The following is a 14,395-nucleotide window of genomic DNA, read 5'->3' on the forward strand; positions in this document are numbered from 1 at the left end:
TTGTGTTATTTTGGTGTAGTATATGTCTCTGTATGGTCCACATGAGAGTGATATAGGTATAACGTTGTGAGTAGGATATTTGTAGGGTTGTCAAGCCTTGTGAGGGTATCCTCACTGAAACACAACTATTGAAGGGAGGCAACAGCCTAAACAAAGATATTCTCCTTGAGTTTGGAGCATGTTCATCTTGTTTTTGTGAGCAGGTGGTTGTAGGGTGCGTTGAGGAGGAGCCTTATGCCCTAATACAATATTTTGAAGGCTTAGAAGGACGACAAAGGGGACAACCTAGCTGGAGGAGGAAAATAGGTTTAGAGCAAGGGTTAAGGGCTATGTTGTGTTGTGTAACCAATCCTATGAATGCATGTATCTAAAGGGAAGGACGCAATAGGAGTTTGAGGTTGCAAATGTCTCCTTGGTGATAGTTGGATGTTAGGTGGATGGAAGTCCTAGATTAGGGCAATTGTGGACATCCTAAGGAGAAGTTCATAAATAGTAGTACATGTGCCAAGAGGAGAAGAAATATGTTTCAAAATAGAGGTATGTTTGTCCTCTTGAGTAGTTGTGAATTGCAAGTGGATGGTGTCACTGGAAAGGCAGATTTGAGGAGTCTGATAGCGGCCATGTGGAAGGGTCTCCATAGGTGTTTGATACTCTAACTCGGAGCTGAAGCTACGAAAAATATTGTCATTCGTGGTCTATTGGAGGGAAGTGTGAGAGTGGACCATGTGTGGATGTGGATTGGGCATCTATGGTCTCCTGGAGGACAACATGGTAGTGCCCAAGTTGGAGCCCAGTGTGCACCATCTTCATCGACTTAGGTGGTTGCTAGAGTGGAAGAAGTTGAATTCAAGGTATGATAAGCTAGAGGGGTAGTTGAGAATCCATACACTTGTGTGTGGAGAAGGAAATCCTAGCCCATGTTCATTGTGGGAGATGGACATCTTACAGTGATAGGTGGAAACTGTTGATGCCCTATGTTGTGTCCAAAATGTGGATGCAAATTAGATTTTCATTTACTATCAATCCGGGTAGGTAAACTTCGAGGAACATCCACCATAGGTGGACTTAGAGATAAACTAAACTAACTTAGCTAAAGAAATGCCAAAGCTCCCTTACAGTAGGTTTTTCATTGGGATCTCCGACATCTATTTAGTCATTTAACAAAATGAAATATAAAAATTTAAATACATTGTGACAAGTGTAAGAAATATTAAAGCTTCCTTATGCGAGATTGTTCATTAATATTTCTAACATATTAATCAATAAACTAATAAATGAAGGCATTTAAACATAAATCAAATTGATTAAAATGAATATTCAAGATCTCTTACAAGAGACTATTCATTTATATTTCCAGCATCAAGATCTTTAAACTAATGAAATTAAAAGCATAAATGAAATCTTACTATACCAAAACAAGTATGCAAGTGAGGCAATGGGGGCCCTCCATAGCCCCATAAGCACACTTAGAAAGAAGTAAAATGTAGAATAAAATCGAATCCACTTTATTTATAATCAATTGAAAATTGCAATTAGAAGCTCCAAGTTCTACATTCCAAAAGGTTCTAAATCTCTATTACAATGATCCTAAAATCTAAAATTACAAATGAAGGACTAAGTTTCTAAATTCTAAAAATTAAGATTACAAATGAAGGAGATAACACTCCTATTTCTACAACATGATGAGATAACAAGCTCATAATGATGATCCACTATTCCCTTCTTAGATCCACATATTTCTCAACCAATGGTGACACATAACCCTATCCTTCATGAGGTCCATGATCTTCTCCATGAGGTCCATGATCTCCTCAAATTCGAATTTGAAGAGAGTGCCACATAAGGATGCCTTGGAAGCTTCCTTTGTACCTCCACATGTCAAATTTCTCATTCCAATTGTTAGGTATAAGTATAAGGAGATTATTTTCTAAAGTTTAACCACAAATTCACTTAAAAATACTAAGAATTAATAATGTTTTGGAAAACACAAGGGTAACCCATATAATGATGAAAGTAAAGTTAATGTGATGACATGGTGGTGGAATAGAGGTGAGAAAATGTGTGAATGGACAAAAAGTGGATGTTGAATGGAGTGAAAGTGGATGTATTTTAAGGATAATTCTTAGGCCTAACACCCTATGTTGGTCTTCATTGGAGCAATGCAAGAACACCATAGTGGGCTAATGTCCTTGAGTAGCTGAGGAGCAGCATTGGGTAGTTGTCAGTTGTTCACAAATGGAGTTGTGAACAACTCAACATGAGTCTCGATGTGTTGACGTGTTGATGGAAGAATGATCAACTAGCGAGTAGATTGGATAGCTGAGATTTAGTATCCAAATGGTCTTGGAGCTTTAATAGAGGCAAGAACTGTAGATCGAGAGCTGAAGGACGGGGCAAGTATAAGGTATGACCAAGAGGAGCTATGAGTGCATGTTACATTAGCCAGATGGTCAAAGTATCATTTGGAGGGTAGAGTGCTTGTCGATGGACTGACACCAAGCATGAGTTCTTATTCTTGTACTGGTGGATGTATGAAGGCCATTATCCTTAGTACGAGAGCCTTATATTATTGTATTATTTAGTTGGATTAATATAAAAAATTGGGTTACTGTACAAAATTGTAAGAAGTTATCCATTTTTTTTGCACTAGTAGATTCACTGTTGTTTATATTCCACTATGCAAAGTAGTTTCGTTGTCATTCTTGGTTTGGTAGTTTCAGATATTTAAGACTCTATCCTAGACACCAGGGTCATGGACATTCAACATGGTATTAGGGGATATTTGAGCTACTTTGAGGGACAATGAATCATTGTGTGCACATGAAAAAAATTAGAGGGAGTAATGGGTGTCTAGATCAGGGAGAAGTGGGTTCAGCTCAAGATGTGGAGATGTTATCTTGACTGTCTTGGAAGCAAGATTAGTTGGGAGTTCTAGTGGATTGGTGGTGAACCTTGTGAATAATAGTTTGTTGTAGGGAAATCTATTGATCATGGAATTCCTTTGACTTGTCTTGGATGTTTGGGACAACTCCAGGTTTCTCTAGCTTGGAAAGTGTGAGGTTGATCGAGATGACTTCATGTCATGGAATGGATATTGGAAGAATAGAGTATTATTAGATCGTGATGTTGCATATATGATATTGGAGGATTTGCATGAGTAGTATTTGATCTTGGAGGATGAGTGCTTGCAGGACTGAGCCAATGGAGATCGTGTAGGCTTATAAGGAGTCTAGCCTTAAAGGGAGTAGCCTTATGGAGGTTCGGAATCTTCAGGTTCAGATGTATTAAGAAAAGGGGCTACCGATATTGCAGGGTTCATTCTACAGAGTATGTTGCAGTGATGGATGTCAGATGGGCTAGTGTCACTGATTGATGCTGGTTATTTCTTAGCCTTGTAAGTACCTCCCTCACTAAAAGGGAGTGTTGATTTTGTAGCTTGGAGGTACTCCAAGAATTTAGGATAAAGGGCTTGGAGGAATGAGTTCCACAAGTGGCCTTCTGGGCTTGAAACCAAGCTTGGGGTTTTATACCCATTGATGTTTGGTCCAAAACCGTGATGTTATTGTGACATGTGATGGATAAGGATGATATTAGATGACAATATGAATCCAACACATAGAGAATCATCCAATTATGAGTTGTTTATGTTGAGATATGAATTTTTGAAGATATGATGGTCAATTTGTCTAATTATGCAAGTCGACTTGAGGTTAAAGTTTTGCCCAAAGACAAAATCATTGGAGCCACTTGATGCATCTAAATATAAGTCAAGTGTGATGAAATTTGAGGCATAATAAGTGCATTCAACTTCATGTTTTATCTTTGTGATTTGGAGAGCGGGCCTAAAGCTAGAGAATGGAGTAAAGGGTTGCTAAGCTTGGGAGAGTATCTATGCATTTGGTGTGGTTTCTATTTGTGGAATAGGCTACAACCCTAAAGCATCCAGGAAGGTGAAATAAGGGACTTTTGTGGGTACCATTTGTATATCTCATTATCTAGACCAAGTCAAAACAAATCAAAGGTTGGGAGGAGGATTTTCTGTGTTATTTTAGTGTGTTAAATATCTGTGTATGGGTTGGAGGAGAGTGTTATAGGTATAACAATGTCAAGAGGTTATTTGTAGGGTCATGAAGCTTTGTGAGGCTTTCCTCACTGAGCCACAACAACTGAAGGGAAGTGACAACCTAAACAAAGGAATTCTCCTTGAGTTTGGGGGAGATTCAACTTGTTGTTGTGAGAAGGTGGCTCTAGTGTGCGTTGAGGAGGAGCCTTGTGCCCTAATAAAATGTTTTGACGGCTTAGAAGGAAAAGAAAGGTGACAACCTAGTTAGAGGAGGACACATAGGTTTGGAGCAAGGGTTAAGGTTGTATGGTGTGCCCTAAGTAGTCGTATGAATGTATAGATCCCAAGGCAAGGATGCAACAAGAGGTTGAGGTTGTAGATGACTCCTTGGTAATAGTTGGATGTTAGGTGGATGATAGTGCTAGATTAGGATAGTTGTGGACACCATGATGAGAAATTCATCAATGGTAGTACATGTGTTAAGTGGAGAAGAATGAGGTTACCGAATAAATGTTAGTCCTCTTGAGTTGATGTGACTTGTAGGTCATTGGTGTCCTTTGAAAGGCATATTTGAGGATTTTCTTAATAGCCATGTGGAAGGGTCTCCATAGGTGTTGGGTTCCCTAACTAGGAGCATATGCTACAACAATACTGGTCACCTATTGTGTATTGGAGGGTAGTGTTAGAGTGGACCAAGCGTGGATGTGGATTGGGCATTTATGGTTTGTTGGAGGACAACATGGTAGTGACCAAGTTGGAGCCTAGTGTTGACTGTCTTGATGGACTTAGGTGGTTTCTTGAGTGGAATAAGTTGAGCTCAAGGTTTTGATAAGCCAAAGGGGTATCTGAGCAGTCATAGACTTATGTGTGGAGAAGGAATTCTATAGTGGATGATGGGCAGTCCTCCTAGCCCATGTTCATTGTCGGTGATGGACATCTTGAAGTGATAGGTGGCAACCCTCTAAGCCTTATTTTGGTCTTCATTGGAGCAACACAAGAATACCATAGTGGGTTGAAGTCCCTAAGTAGTTGAGGAGAAATAATGGGATGTTGGGAGTTGTTCACAGACGGAATTGTGAGTAACTCAATCATATTCTTGATGTGTTCATGCATTGATGGATGAATGATCAACTAGCGAGCAGATTGGATAACCGAGATTCAGTGGTTATATGGTGTTAGAGCATTGATAAAGGCATGAGCTGCATATCGGGAGCCAAAGGACTGGGATGGTATACGGTACAACTGAGAGGAGCTATTAGTGCAGGCTACATCAGCCACATGGTCAAAGTATCTTATATTATTAAGTTAGATTAATATAATGAATTTGGGTTATTGTAGAAAATTATAAAAAGTTGTCTATATTTTGTGCACTACTAGATTTAATGTTGTTTATATTCCATTGTGCAAAGTAGTTTCATTGTGATTCATGGTTTGGTAGCGTCAAAGATTTAAGACTCTATCCCAAACAACAGGGTCATGGAAGTTCAACAATATGCAAGTATATATATTTACATCATAAACGAGAAGGGGTATTACTTTCCTCCAGCTCTTATTTTATGTAACATCCTTAGTGAAATATATATATATATATATATATATATATATATATACATACTCATGATTTAAAAAGTTGAGGGTACTCCCCCCTCATGACATCTTATTGCTCCCAATTAGCCTCATGTCTATTGAGCAGGGTCCATTGTACCTTTACCATGTCGACTTCCTTATCCTAGAAGACCTTGATCATCCTATCCAAAATATGTATTGGTTGTACCTATAAATATCGTTCAAGTTCCACTTGTATAAGATGTCAATCAATCACCTAATCAATACTAGAAATATACCTTTTGAGAAAATATAGATGGAATTCATCATAAGAGTTCGTCGATGTTGGTAATGCAAATCTATATGTAGTAGAACAAATCCTCTTTGTATTCTTCAATGGCCCTATTAGGTCCTTTTTTCATTGTTATGACACCATCCAAAATTTTGTCGTAGCTAAATTTTGGATCTTACCATCATTGTTGTATCTAGAGTCGTTTTGATTATCAAGTGTTGTTTCCTATTATACTATGTGTCTCAAGTGTCTTTGGATTGTGTCAAGTGTTGTCACATTGATTAAAACATCTTTTAGTGCAGTTTGTGGTCATAACATCTTTGTTATCGTAAACGACACTTTTGGGTCGCAGTTGCACACACATCACTTGTTATACTTTGGGAATGTCTACAAAGTGGCATTTCAATGAATATTTGCCATTTTTCAAGTTTTCCCAAGTTTTCTTGATGAGTTAGTGTACATCACAGTTGGTTCTATTTCTAAACTCATCTTATTCACCTCACGCCCCATATCCGATACTTGGACAAATTTTTGGTTTGAAGTGAACTCATTAAGGCTAAGAGTGCATGATCTGACTCTAAAGATTTGACAAGGAATCCTTCATTGTTTTGAACTGCCCGGTGTTCCCTCAAAGGGCACTAGGCACACTCCTCAACCTTGTTTCTCTTTCCTTACTCTGAACTGCACCCATCAAAAGACCAAGGCTTCCTTGAGCGCACTCCTTCGACACAAATAAGCACAACCTACTTGAGCATATTGGTGCAGTCTGAAGGCCTTAAGCTTCACCCTTCAACCTTTCATGATGTACCATATGCCCTCTTTGATTCCTTCATCACATGAAAACACTCTCAAGGAATAAATCCATAGCCTTTAGCCTTCAAGGTTGAGCCTTGTGTCCTCCTAGGTCTCTTGAGAAAATGATGGGAAAATTTATGGGTTAATATTTGTAGGTGGGCTAATTTTCAATGATTTTTCCAAAAATAAAATTTCCAATTGCCATTTGTTTCTAAAACAATTCACCCAAAAATTGTATTAAAAAATTTTATTACCTTAAAAATCGCCAAAATTGTATATTGAAAAATATAAAATAATTATAAATATAAATATTTTTATACAAATATTGTCAAACATTTTAGAGTTTTCATATTAGGGAGTAGTAAGATTCACTAGAGATTCTAAACTTTAAGATAAACTTCCATCCTTAATTTTTTCCTTGGTCCATGAGCACACCTCGAAGTTCTGAATCCTTCCTCCTTTAGACTTCAAGAGTGCACCATCCATCCTCCATCAGCCCCTTGATTGCATAACACAATTTGGAGGCCCAAAGATCCACCCTTTATCCTTCAGACTTGCGCCATTCACCCTGTCTTGAGTGTCTTCTTCCTTTGAGTGCATGAGCACATGTCGAAGCTTCCAAGCCTCTCCTCTTTAGCCCTTAAACCTTTCAAAGTGCGCCCATGTGCCCTTGAACCCATTTTGTTCCTATTGAGCACATCAGAATGGTTTAAATAGAAAATATGCATGAATCATGGTAAAATAGGATATTTTCTGGTTGATAGTTACTCGACATAAGTGATTGCAAACACAGGTATCCCATAAACACTATGGAAAGCACCCATGAGGAATATTTGCCAAGGATACCAAATAAAGGAAGATTGGAAAGAACGAAGAATACAATTGAATCTTGATGATAAGAGAAACACTAGAGACTCCATTAAATTAAAGACCATTTAGAGGGTAAGGACATCAATTATCGAAGCTGCTCAAAGAACAAAAATACAACTAGAATCCATGTCATTAGTCAATATTAGTCTAAGTCATCAAAGATAGTGACATGTCAAGTTTCATCACGTGATGATGTGGAAATCATGATGTATTTTTGTAATCATTGTAAATAAAAGTAAGTGGAAGTCCAAGAGTCATGTATGAACTAAAGATTCATGGAGCTAGTGGTGTTCATTGCATTTATGTATCTTGGGACTTTTGCTTAATGTTGAATCCTTCTAGGGAAACACATTTTAACACATGGATTGTGAATGTTTCTAAGATTATTCTTTAAATGTTTATGGTTCTTGTTTTCTTCCATTGGTACTAGATTAATTGAACTATTTTAGTTACTTCGGTGCTCCTTTTTGGGAATGTGTTGTTATGCTATAATGATCATCACATCCTTGTGAACTATTTCACTTGATGTTAAACATGTCTTACTTATTTGTGGGTGTCTCCATTAGGATAATACTATTACTTCTCTCCTAAAATCTCACTTAATATTCCCTTTCCATTATAAGAACCTTGATACATTGAAAACTGAACATTCACAAGGCATACTAGCTTGCGATTTCAAAAGGACACTTACGCTTCTCTCCCATGCTGACATCTAAAGCCCAGGTACAGATTTAAGTAAAAATATAGTCAGGTTGTATTTCAGATGGCACTCCTACACCAAAATATGTGAGGTATAGTGGGGAATTTATATCAGGGAGATACCCTGTAAGCTAATGGTTTCCAACATCATCAACATTACGACACTAGAAGGAGGGTGGCCAATTTTTTATGACTAATAACTCCCCACACCCAAATCATTCTTCTTCGAGATGAGGTAGAAATGTTTTGAGAAACACTTTGAATCCTATTCCTGAAGGAGGAGGATATTCTGAGTCATGTCTAGAATCAACTTGTGAGGTCACCTATGAGAAAATCTAGTCAATTCAATGCATAACTTATCAATATGGAAAGTCCATCAGATTAATCCCTGGAGTGTAGAATCTTCCACACTTTTTGAAGAAGAAATAAACAAAGAGTACTAGTGTATTAATTTCTATAATGGAAGCTTTAGTATTTTCCACCCTTGAAGAGTTGGAAGAATCCGCACACGATACATAACATGAACATCATATTCCACCTCTTAAGGAGGGGTATGAGGAGGATACAGTTATTATTGTAACAACCTCATCGACAGATTAGGTATTGAATATTCATTAGATTATGACGACGAAGAATGCAGAGAAAAGAATGTGTATTTGGATTGGATGACCCCAATGGCCTCTTTCTCTTTCAGACAATTTGCATAAGCTGCCAACACATCAGGAAAATTTTCTCTCAAATTATGATATTGATAAGAAGACTCTTGGGAAATTGGCATTGTTTGTTTAGCTAGTGGACATAAGTGTGTTGGCATTGACGTCAATAGTCATAATGAGAGATAAAGTTGGGTAGTGGGCATTTCCTGACAGTTATCAAGTGTGTTGGCATTGATGTCAACCAGATCAACATGGATGTATGTGCTAGCATGATGTTAGGCAATACAACATTGATGTCTACTATGCTAGTTGTGAAGGTAGTAGATATTAGCATTGATGTGCTTGTCGTGTACAGTTGAGGGAGATTCCCATGGTTGTTCGAATCTCTGGTAGAGAATCACCATAGTAGTAGGCTAATTGGTGAAGTCATAAAATGATGAATATGGTTGTGGGGGGGTCCTGTGGTTGTTGTAGTTCTATATAGAGAATCATCATAATAGAAGGCTTATTGGAGAAGCCATAAAATAATGGTTATGATGGTTTTGAGTCAAATACTTTGGAGGACATTTCCTCAAGATATTAGATTAGATACTCTGAGAGTTAGCACAGTTGGTTAGTGATCATAAATATATTTTCAATTGTATGTGTAAGTCCATGAATGGGTCCTATGATCAAAAGTTATTGACAACCGAAGTAAGGACTTTGAAGTCCTTGGGAGGAGGCCAAATTTTGGACCCAAAATTTCAGGACGTCAAAAGGGATGAATCTTGGAAGGCCAAAATATTGAAATGAATAATATGAAAGGTTGAAGCCTCATAATATTGAAGTAGGGATACATATCTGAGTAGGTAGAACATCAGACCCTTGGAGTTTTGGAACCTAGGAACATCGGAGGTCGGGGATTTCATCATGCCATCGTAATTAATTTTTGTGAAAGTTCCAATTCCAAGGGGTCGTTTCTTGGAAATTCAAAACTTCATGAGGTTAGAACATCAAAGTTTGGAAACTAATAACTTGTTGTTAATTGAATTCTTTAAAAGCATCGAGGGTGGCAAGGAACAAAAATTATAAAGGAATTCATTTGAAAAACCAAAGAGCCTGGTAACCTTTCTCTCTCATCTAACAGGACACATGGCAGCAGGTGATTGGCCCTTGGGAGTTGATGATGGCAGGTATGGAGGACACATGTCAAGAAGATTCAACACCACTGAGTGGCATAATTGGGATAATCCAAGTGACATGCATCACCATTAAGGAAACACCATGTGGAGATTATGATGAGAGCATGAAATCATATTGGAGGTCTAAATATCAGAGGTTGGAATTTCGTAAGTCCTCTATAATTATTTTTGAATAAATTCTCAATGCTAGGGACCTTTCGATGTTGAATGGTGCTTGGTTGTGGAATCTCATGTAACCAAGAGCAGAGAGAAAATACACAAGGATATAGGTTCCTTGCGGGACCTTGAGTGCCTTAGCACCTATGTTCTATGTCGTCTGTCATAGCACCTGATCATATGGTGAAAAGTGAAAGGGGCTAAGAAAAAGGTGTTAAAGGCCAATCATGTACTCGCGACTTCATAGGCCACATTAATAAAAGGTTACGATATGTTGGAGCTCCGAAACTACAATATAGAGGAGTAGAAAGTTTCCAGTCAAAACACCTTATCCCATGGTGTAAAATCAGGCTAACTAGAAGAGGCTAAAGGTCAGGATCAGAATATCATAATTTGGTAATACCAATTTAAAAAAAGTTACGATATGTAGGGTATCTGATATAACAACACATAGGTGTGTGGAAAAGGAACGAGTTGACAAATAAAGATTATGTTTTCATAGTAAGGTGGGTTGATGGAGTCAATGGAAACTTTGACAGGCAGGAGATAGAGACAGAGGTTGTTGCACTAAGGGACAAATGCCCACGATTGTGCAAGATAATTTAAATGGTGTGTATCAGTGAAATGAGGCATGTCATCCCTGATCTTGCATGCATGCTACAAGGTAATAAATGAAGAATAAAGAAACCATGCTGAAGTACTTGTCAAGCTATGTTAGCCACGAATAAGCATGGAGAGCCTCATTGGAGTGTGTAGGTTGACTAATTTTTAATTCTCACTATGGAGACACTCTCGTGCTCATTATTTGGTTTAATGCAATGGAAGAATTCAAGTATCAAATGTAATAGCAGGAAGGAGTGCCATGCAGAGGTACACATGGGCAGCGTGAATGTTAAGATAGTGGTCAATAGAGAGAGCATCATTCCTATTGTAGGAGAGGAACAAAACCCAAGATTGTAGTTGAGAAACTTTGGGAAATTCGCATAGTTTCCAGTTAGATGTGTGGAGAGTGTTGTGGGTTTGAGTGCATTGTTGAGGAAAGGCTGGGTAAGCCTGTGTTGTATAAAAGAGGATGATAGTTCCTATGTAGTGGAAAGAAACCTCGAGAGTCTATGTTGTTGCGTGAATAACTGAGAAGAGCCTACCAAGAAAAGAGGTTGAGAAGAGACTATGGAATAAAATGGGCCAAGCGCTGACTGTATGTCTTGAGAGTAGAGGGTCTAGAACATAAGACAAAGTGTTACATGGGTTTTGAGTTAACAATGAGATGTTGTAGAGTGATTAGAGGACATTATGTTGCATGGGCCAAGGGCGGAGAATAGTAAATATTGTATCAAGAAAAGTGGTTTCCAATTATAATTAGACGAAGGGTGTTTTTTGAGTGTGGATTGGAGCCTATATACAGGAATTTGGTGCTTCCATATCTAGTGGGTGTTTGAAGAAATCTTGGTGGAAGGTGCCTTCTACAAGTTGGTTCTTGGATAAATCCAAGATGTTGCAAGTTGGTGCTTGCAACAAATCTATGAAGTTAGTTCTTCACATGGTGATTTTCATAAGTTGATCATGTGTCTACAAAGGGAGGGAGTTGGTGCTTCCCACTAGTGGGTGCTAGAAAACAATAAAAGGGAGTTGGTGCTTCCTATGAGTGGTGGATCACAAACAAATTGATTAAATAGAGTAGGTTTTGTTATTTTACATCAATAACAACAACAAGCTTAGTGGTTTTTTCCCAAAAGGGTTTCAACATTAAACATTTGTGTCTCATGTGTTTTCTGCTCATGACGTGTATGATTTTATTGGTTGCTATGGATACAGTTATTATTTACCAGTGATTTCGCTCATATAATTGATGCCAAATTTGAATGATTAAAGATGAATTTCCATAGAAGTGAAAATTGACCTTATTACTGATTCACTCCCCCTCTCAATATTAAAATTGTTTCCAACAATTAGTATTAGAGCCAAGAGTCCTTCGGGAATAACTTAACTGCTATAAGTAGATCAGAGGAAAATAATGGCTAATCAAATTTGGCTAACAGTAGAAGGAGTTCCATTTTTAATTAGATCAGACTACGAGCTCTGGAATATCAAAATGGAACCCTACTTGATGGTACTCAAAGAATACATTTGTTTAAATTACATATATCGAGAGGGGAATGAGTTCAATATAGAAGCCGAGTAAATAATCATGAAAGGATTGTATAACAAATATGATGATAAAGTACAGTGTTGTGATCTAGGAAAGGAAATTTTGGATAAATTGCAATGTCTATATGGAGGAGGAAGCTAGATAGCTCAAGAGGAGGTCGAAGAACCTTACTTCCCAAGAAGTGGGCTTGAATCTGTGAAGGTTGATGGTGATAAGAAGAAAATAAAGAAAATGGAGAAGGCATCTAAAAGGAAAGATGATCGAAATATTGAAGATATCTATTACTAGGAGAAAACTATTGATCTTTAGTCCAAGGATGGTGAAGAAGAAGACCTTGATGAGAGGCCATGTTTCTCAGAAGTTAAGCTATTTCTTTCTTTTAAATGTAAAGAAATAGGTCATTCATTATTTAGTTAATGATGTGAATAGCCCTGCATCTAGTAGCATTAATGAAGATATACCCAGTTTAGTAGCAATAGAAAATGAGGGATCTTATTAAGGAGAAGAGAGTATATCCCATAAAGGGAATAGAGGTATCACTCGAAGTGATGAAGATGGAATACTCCTAAGACCAATGGAGGATTCCATGGATAAAATTATGGATTTAGACCTTTGTGATGGCTTATTGAATACTTATAATAGAAAAGAAAATGATCTAGATGAAAGGATATATTTGGGAAAGAAGTTGATATGTGCTCTAAAAGAAATCAAGGAACTATCAGAAGAAAATCTCAAGCAAAAGTAGCATTTGCACGAGTATGATCTTGAGAATGAGAATTTGATCAAAACAATAACTTATCTTAATTCTTAATAAGAAGAGGCTAGAAGGCTGAATGGCATATTGACCAATAAGGTAAATGATAGAGAATATTACGGTGAGAGACTACAAGCTGAAGTAGTGTCATTGAGACATGATATAGAAAATAAAAATAAAGAAGTGTCTCAATGTTAGAAGATTGAGTAGAGTAAGAAGGCCTTAGATGAAATGATTGCTAAGAAAATATCCCCTCTCATCAAGGTTGGTTTGGGTTTGAAAGAAGAAACAAGCTCCAAGAAGGAAAAGGTTGAAGGGTATGCTATGCAAATAAGGGAAGTTGGAGGTTCCAACAAAAGCAAGGGAAAATACATTGTTGGATAGCACCAACAACAAGGTTGACTGCAAAAGAGAGTTAGGTAGTATAAATAAAGAGTGCAAGGTAGTAATGCAAACTTCCATGGAAGGCACATAAAAAACCAATGGAAGTCCATCCCCCTCAAGTATAAATCCTTCAAAGAATAGGTAACTTAGTTCATCAAAATCTTGTTTATGGGTATTTGTTTTCTTGCAATAATTTTAAATATAATTCATATATTGTAGATGACATGCAAGAAAACATGATATGTTAGGTATAAACTACCCAAGAGTGAAAAAATTGGCGAAGAGTAGCTATGTTGACAATAGTAAAGTATTTGACAACATTGTTGGAATACGTCGCAACTTCTTTACCCCATTCTTAAGAAATATTTAATGCTAGACCTATGGCAATCTTGGGCACAAGAGAGTAATTTACAGATATCTAGAGAAAAAGCATTCTTCTCAGTATATGTATGAAAATGTAGCAGCTCGGGATGTGAAGACAAGAAGAAAGAGTGGAGTAGAAGAATAGATATTTTCCTTCAGTGCTCAGTGTAAAAATATCAAGATGAAAAGAGGAGGAAGAAATCTGAAGATAACCACGAGGAATGATCCTCCTACTCTTGTAGCAGACCCCTATGTAAGGAAGAAAGGAAGAAAAAAGATTTGTGTGAAGAAATAGGAGGTGAAGTAGAAGATTATTGTACCCACGTGCAACCAAGAGGAAGCCCAAACATAGGAAAATAATAATTTGGAATGTAATGCCTCTATCAAGGCTCAACCAAAAAGGCTTGGATGAAGAAAGATGACAATCTGCTCGGTGGGAGTAGATCATTTTTTTCACTTCACTATAGGAAAAGAGCGACCTCAAGGGA

This window comes from Pinus tabuliformis, chromosome 4_1 (genome assembly GCF_031772625.1).
Source record: "Pinus tabuliformis cultivar Carrire ecotype Pingquan chromosome 4_1, CPIR1, whole genome shotgun sequence".
Lineage (NCBI taxonomy): Eukaryota > Viridiplantae > Streptophyta > Pinopsida > Pinales > Pinaceae > Pinus > Pinus tabuliformis.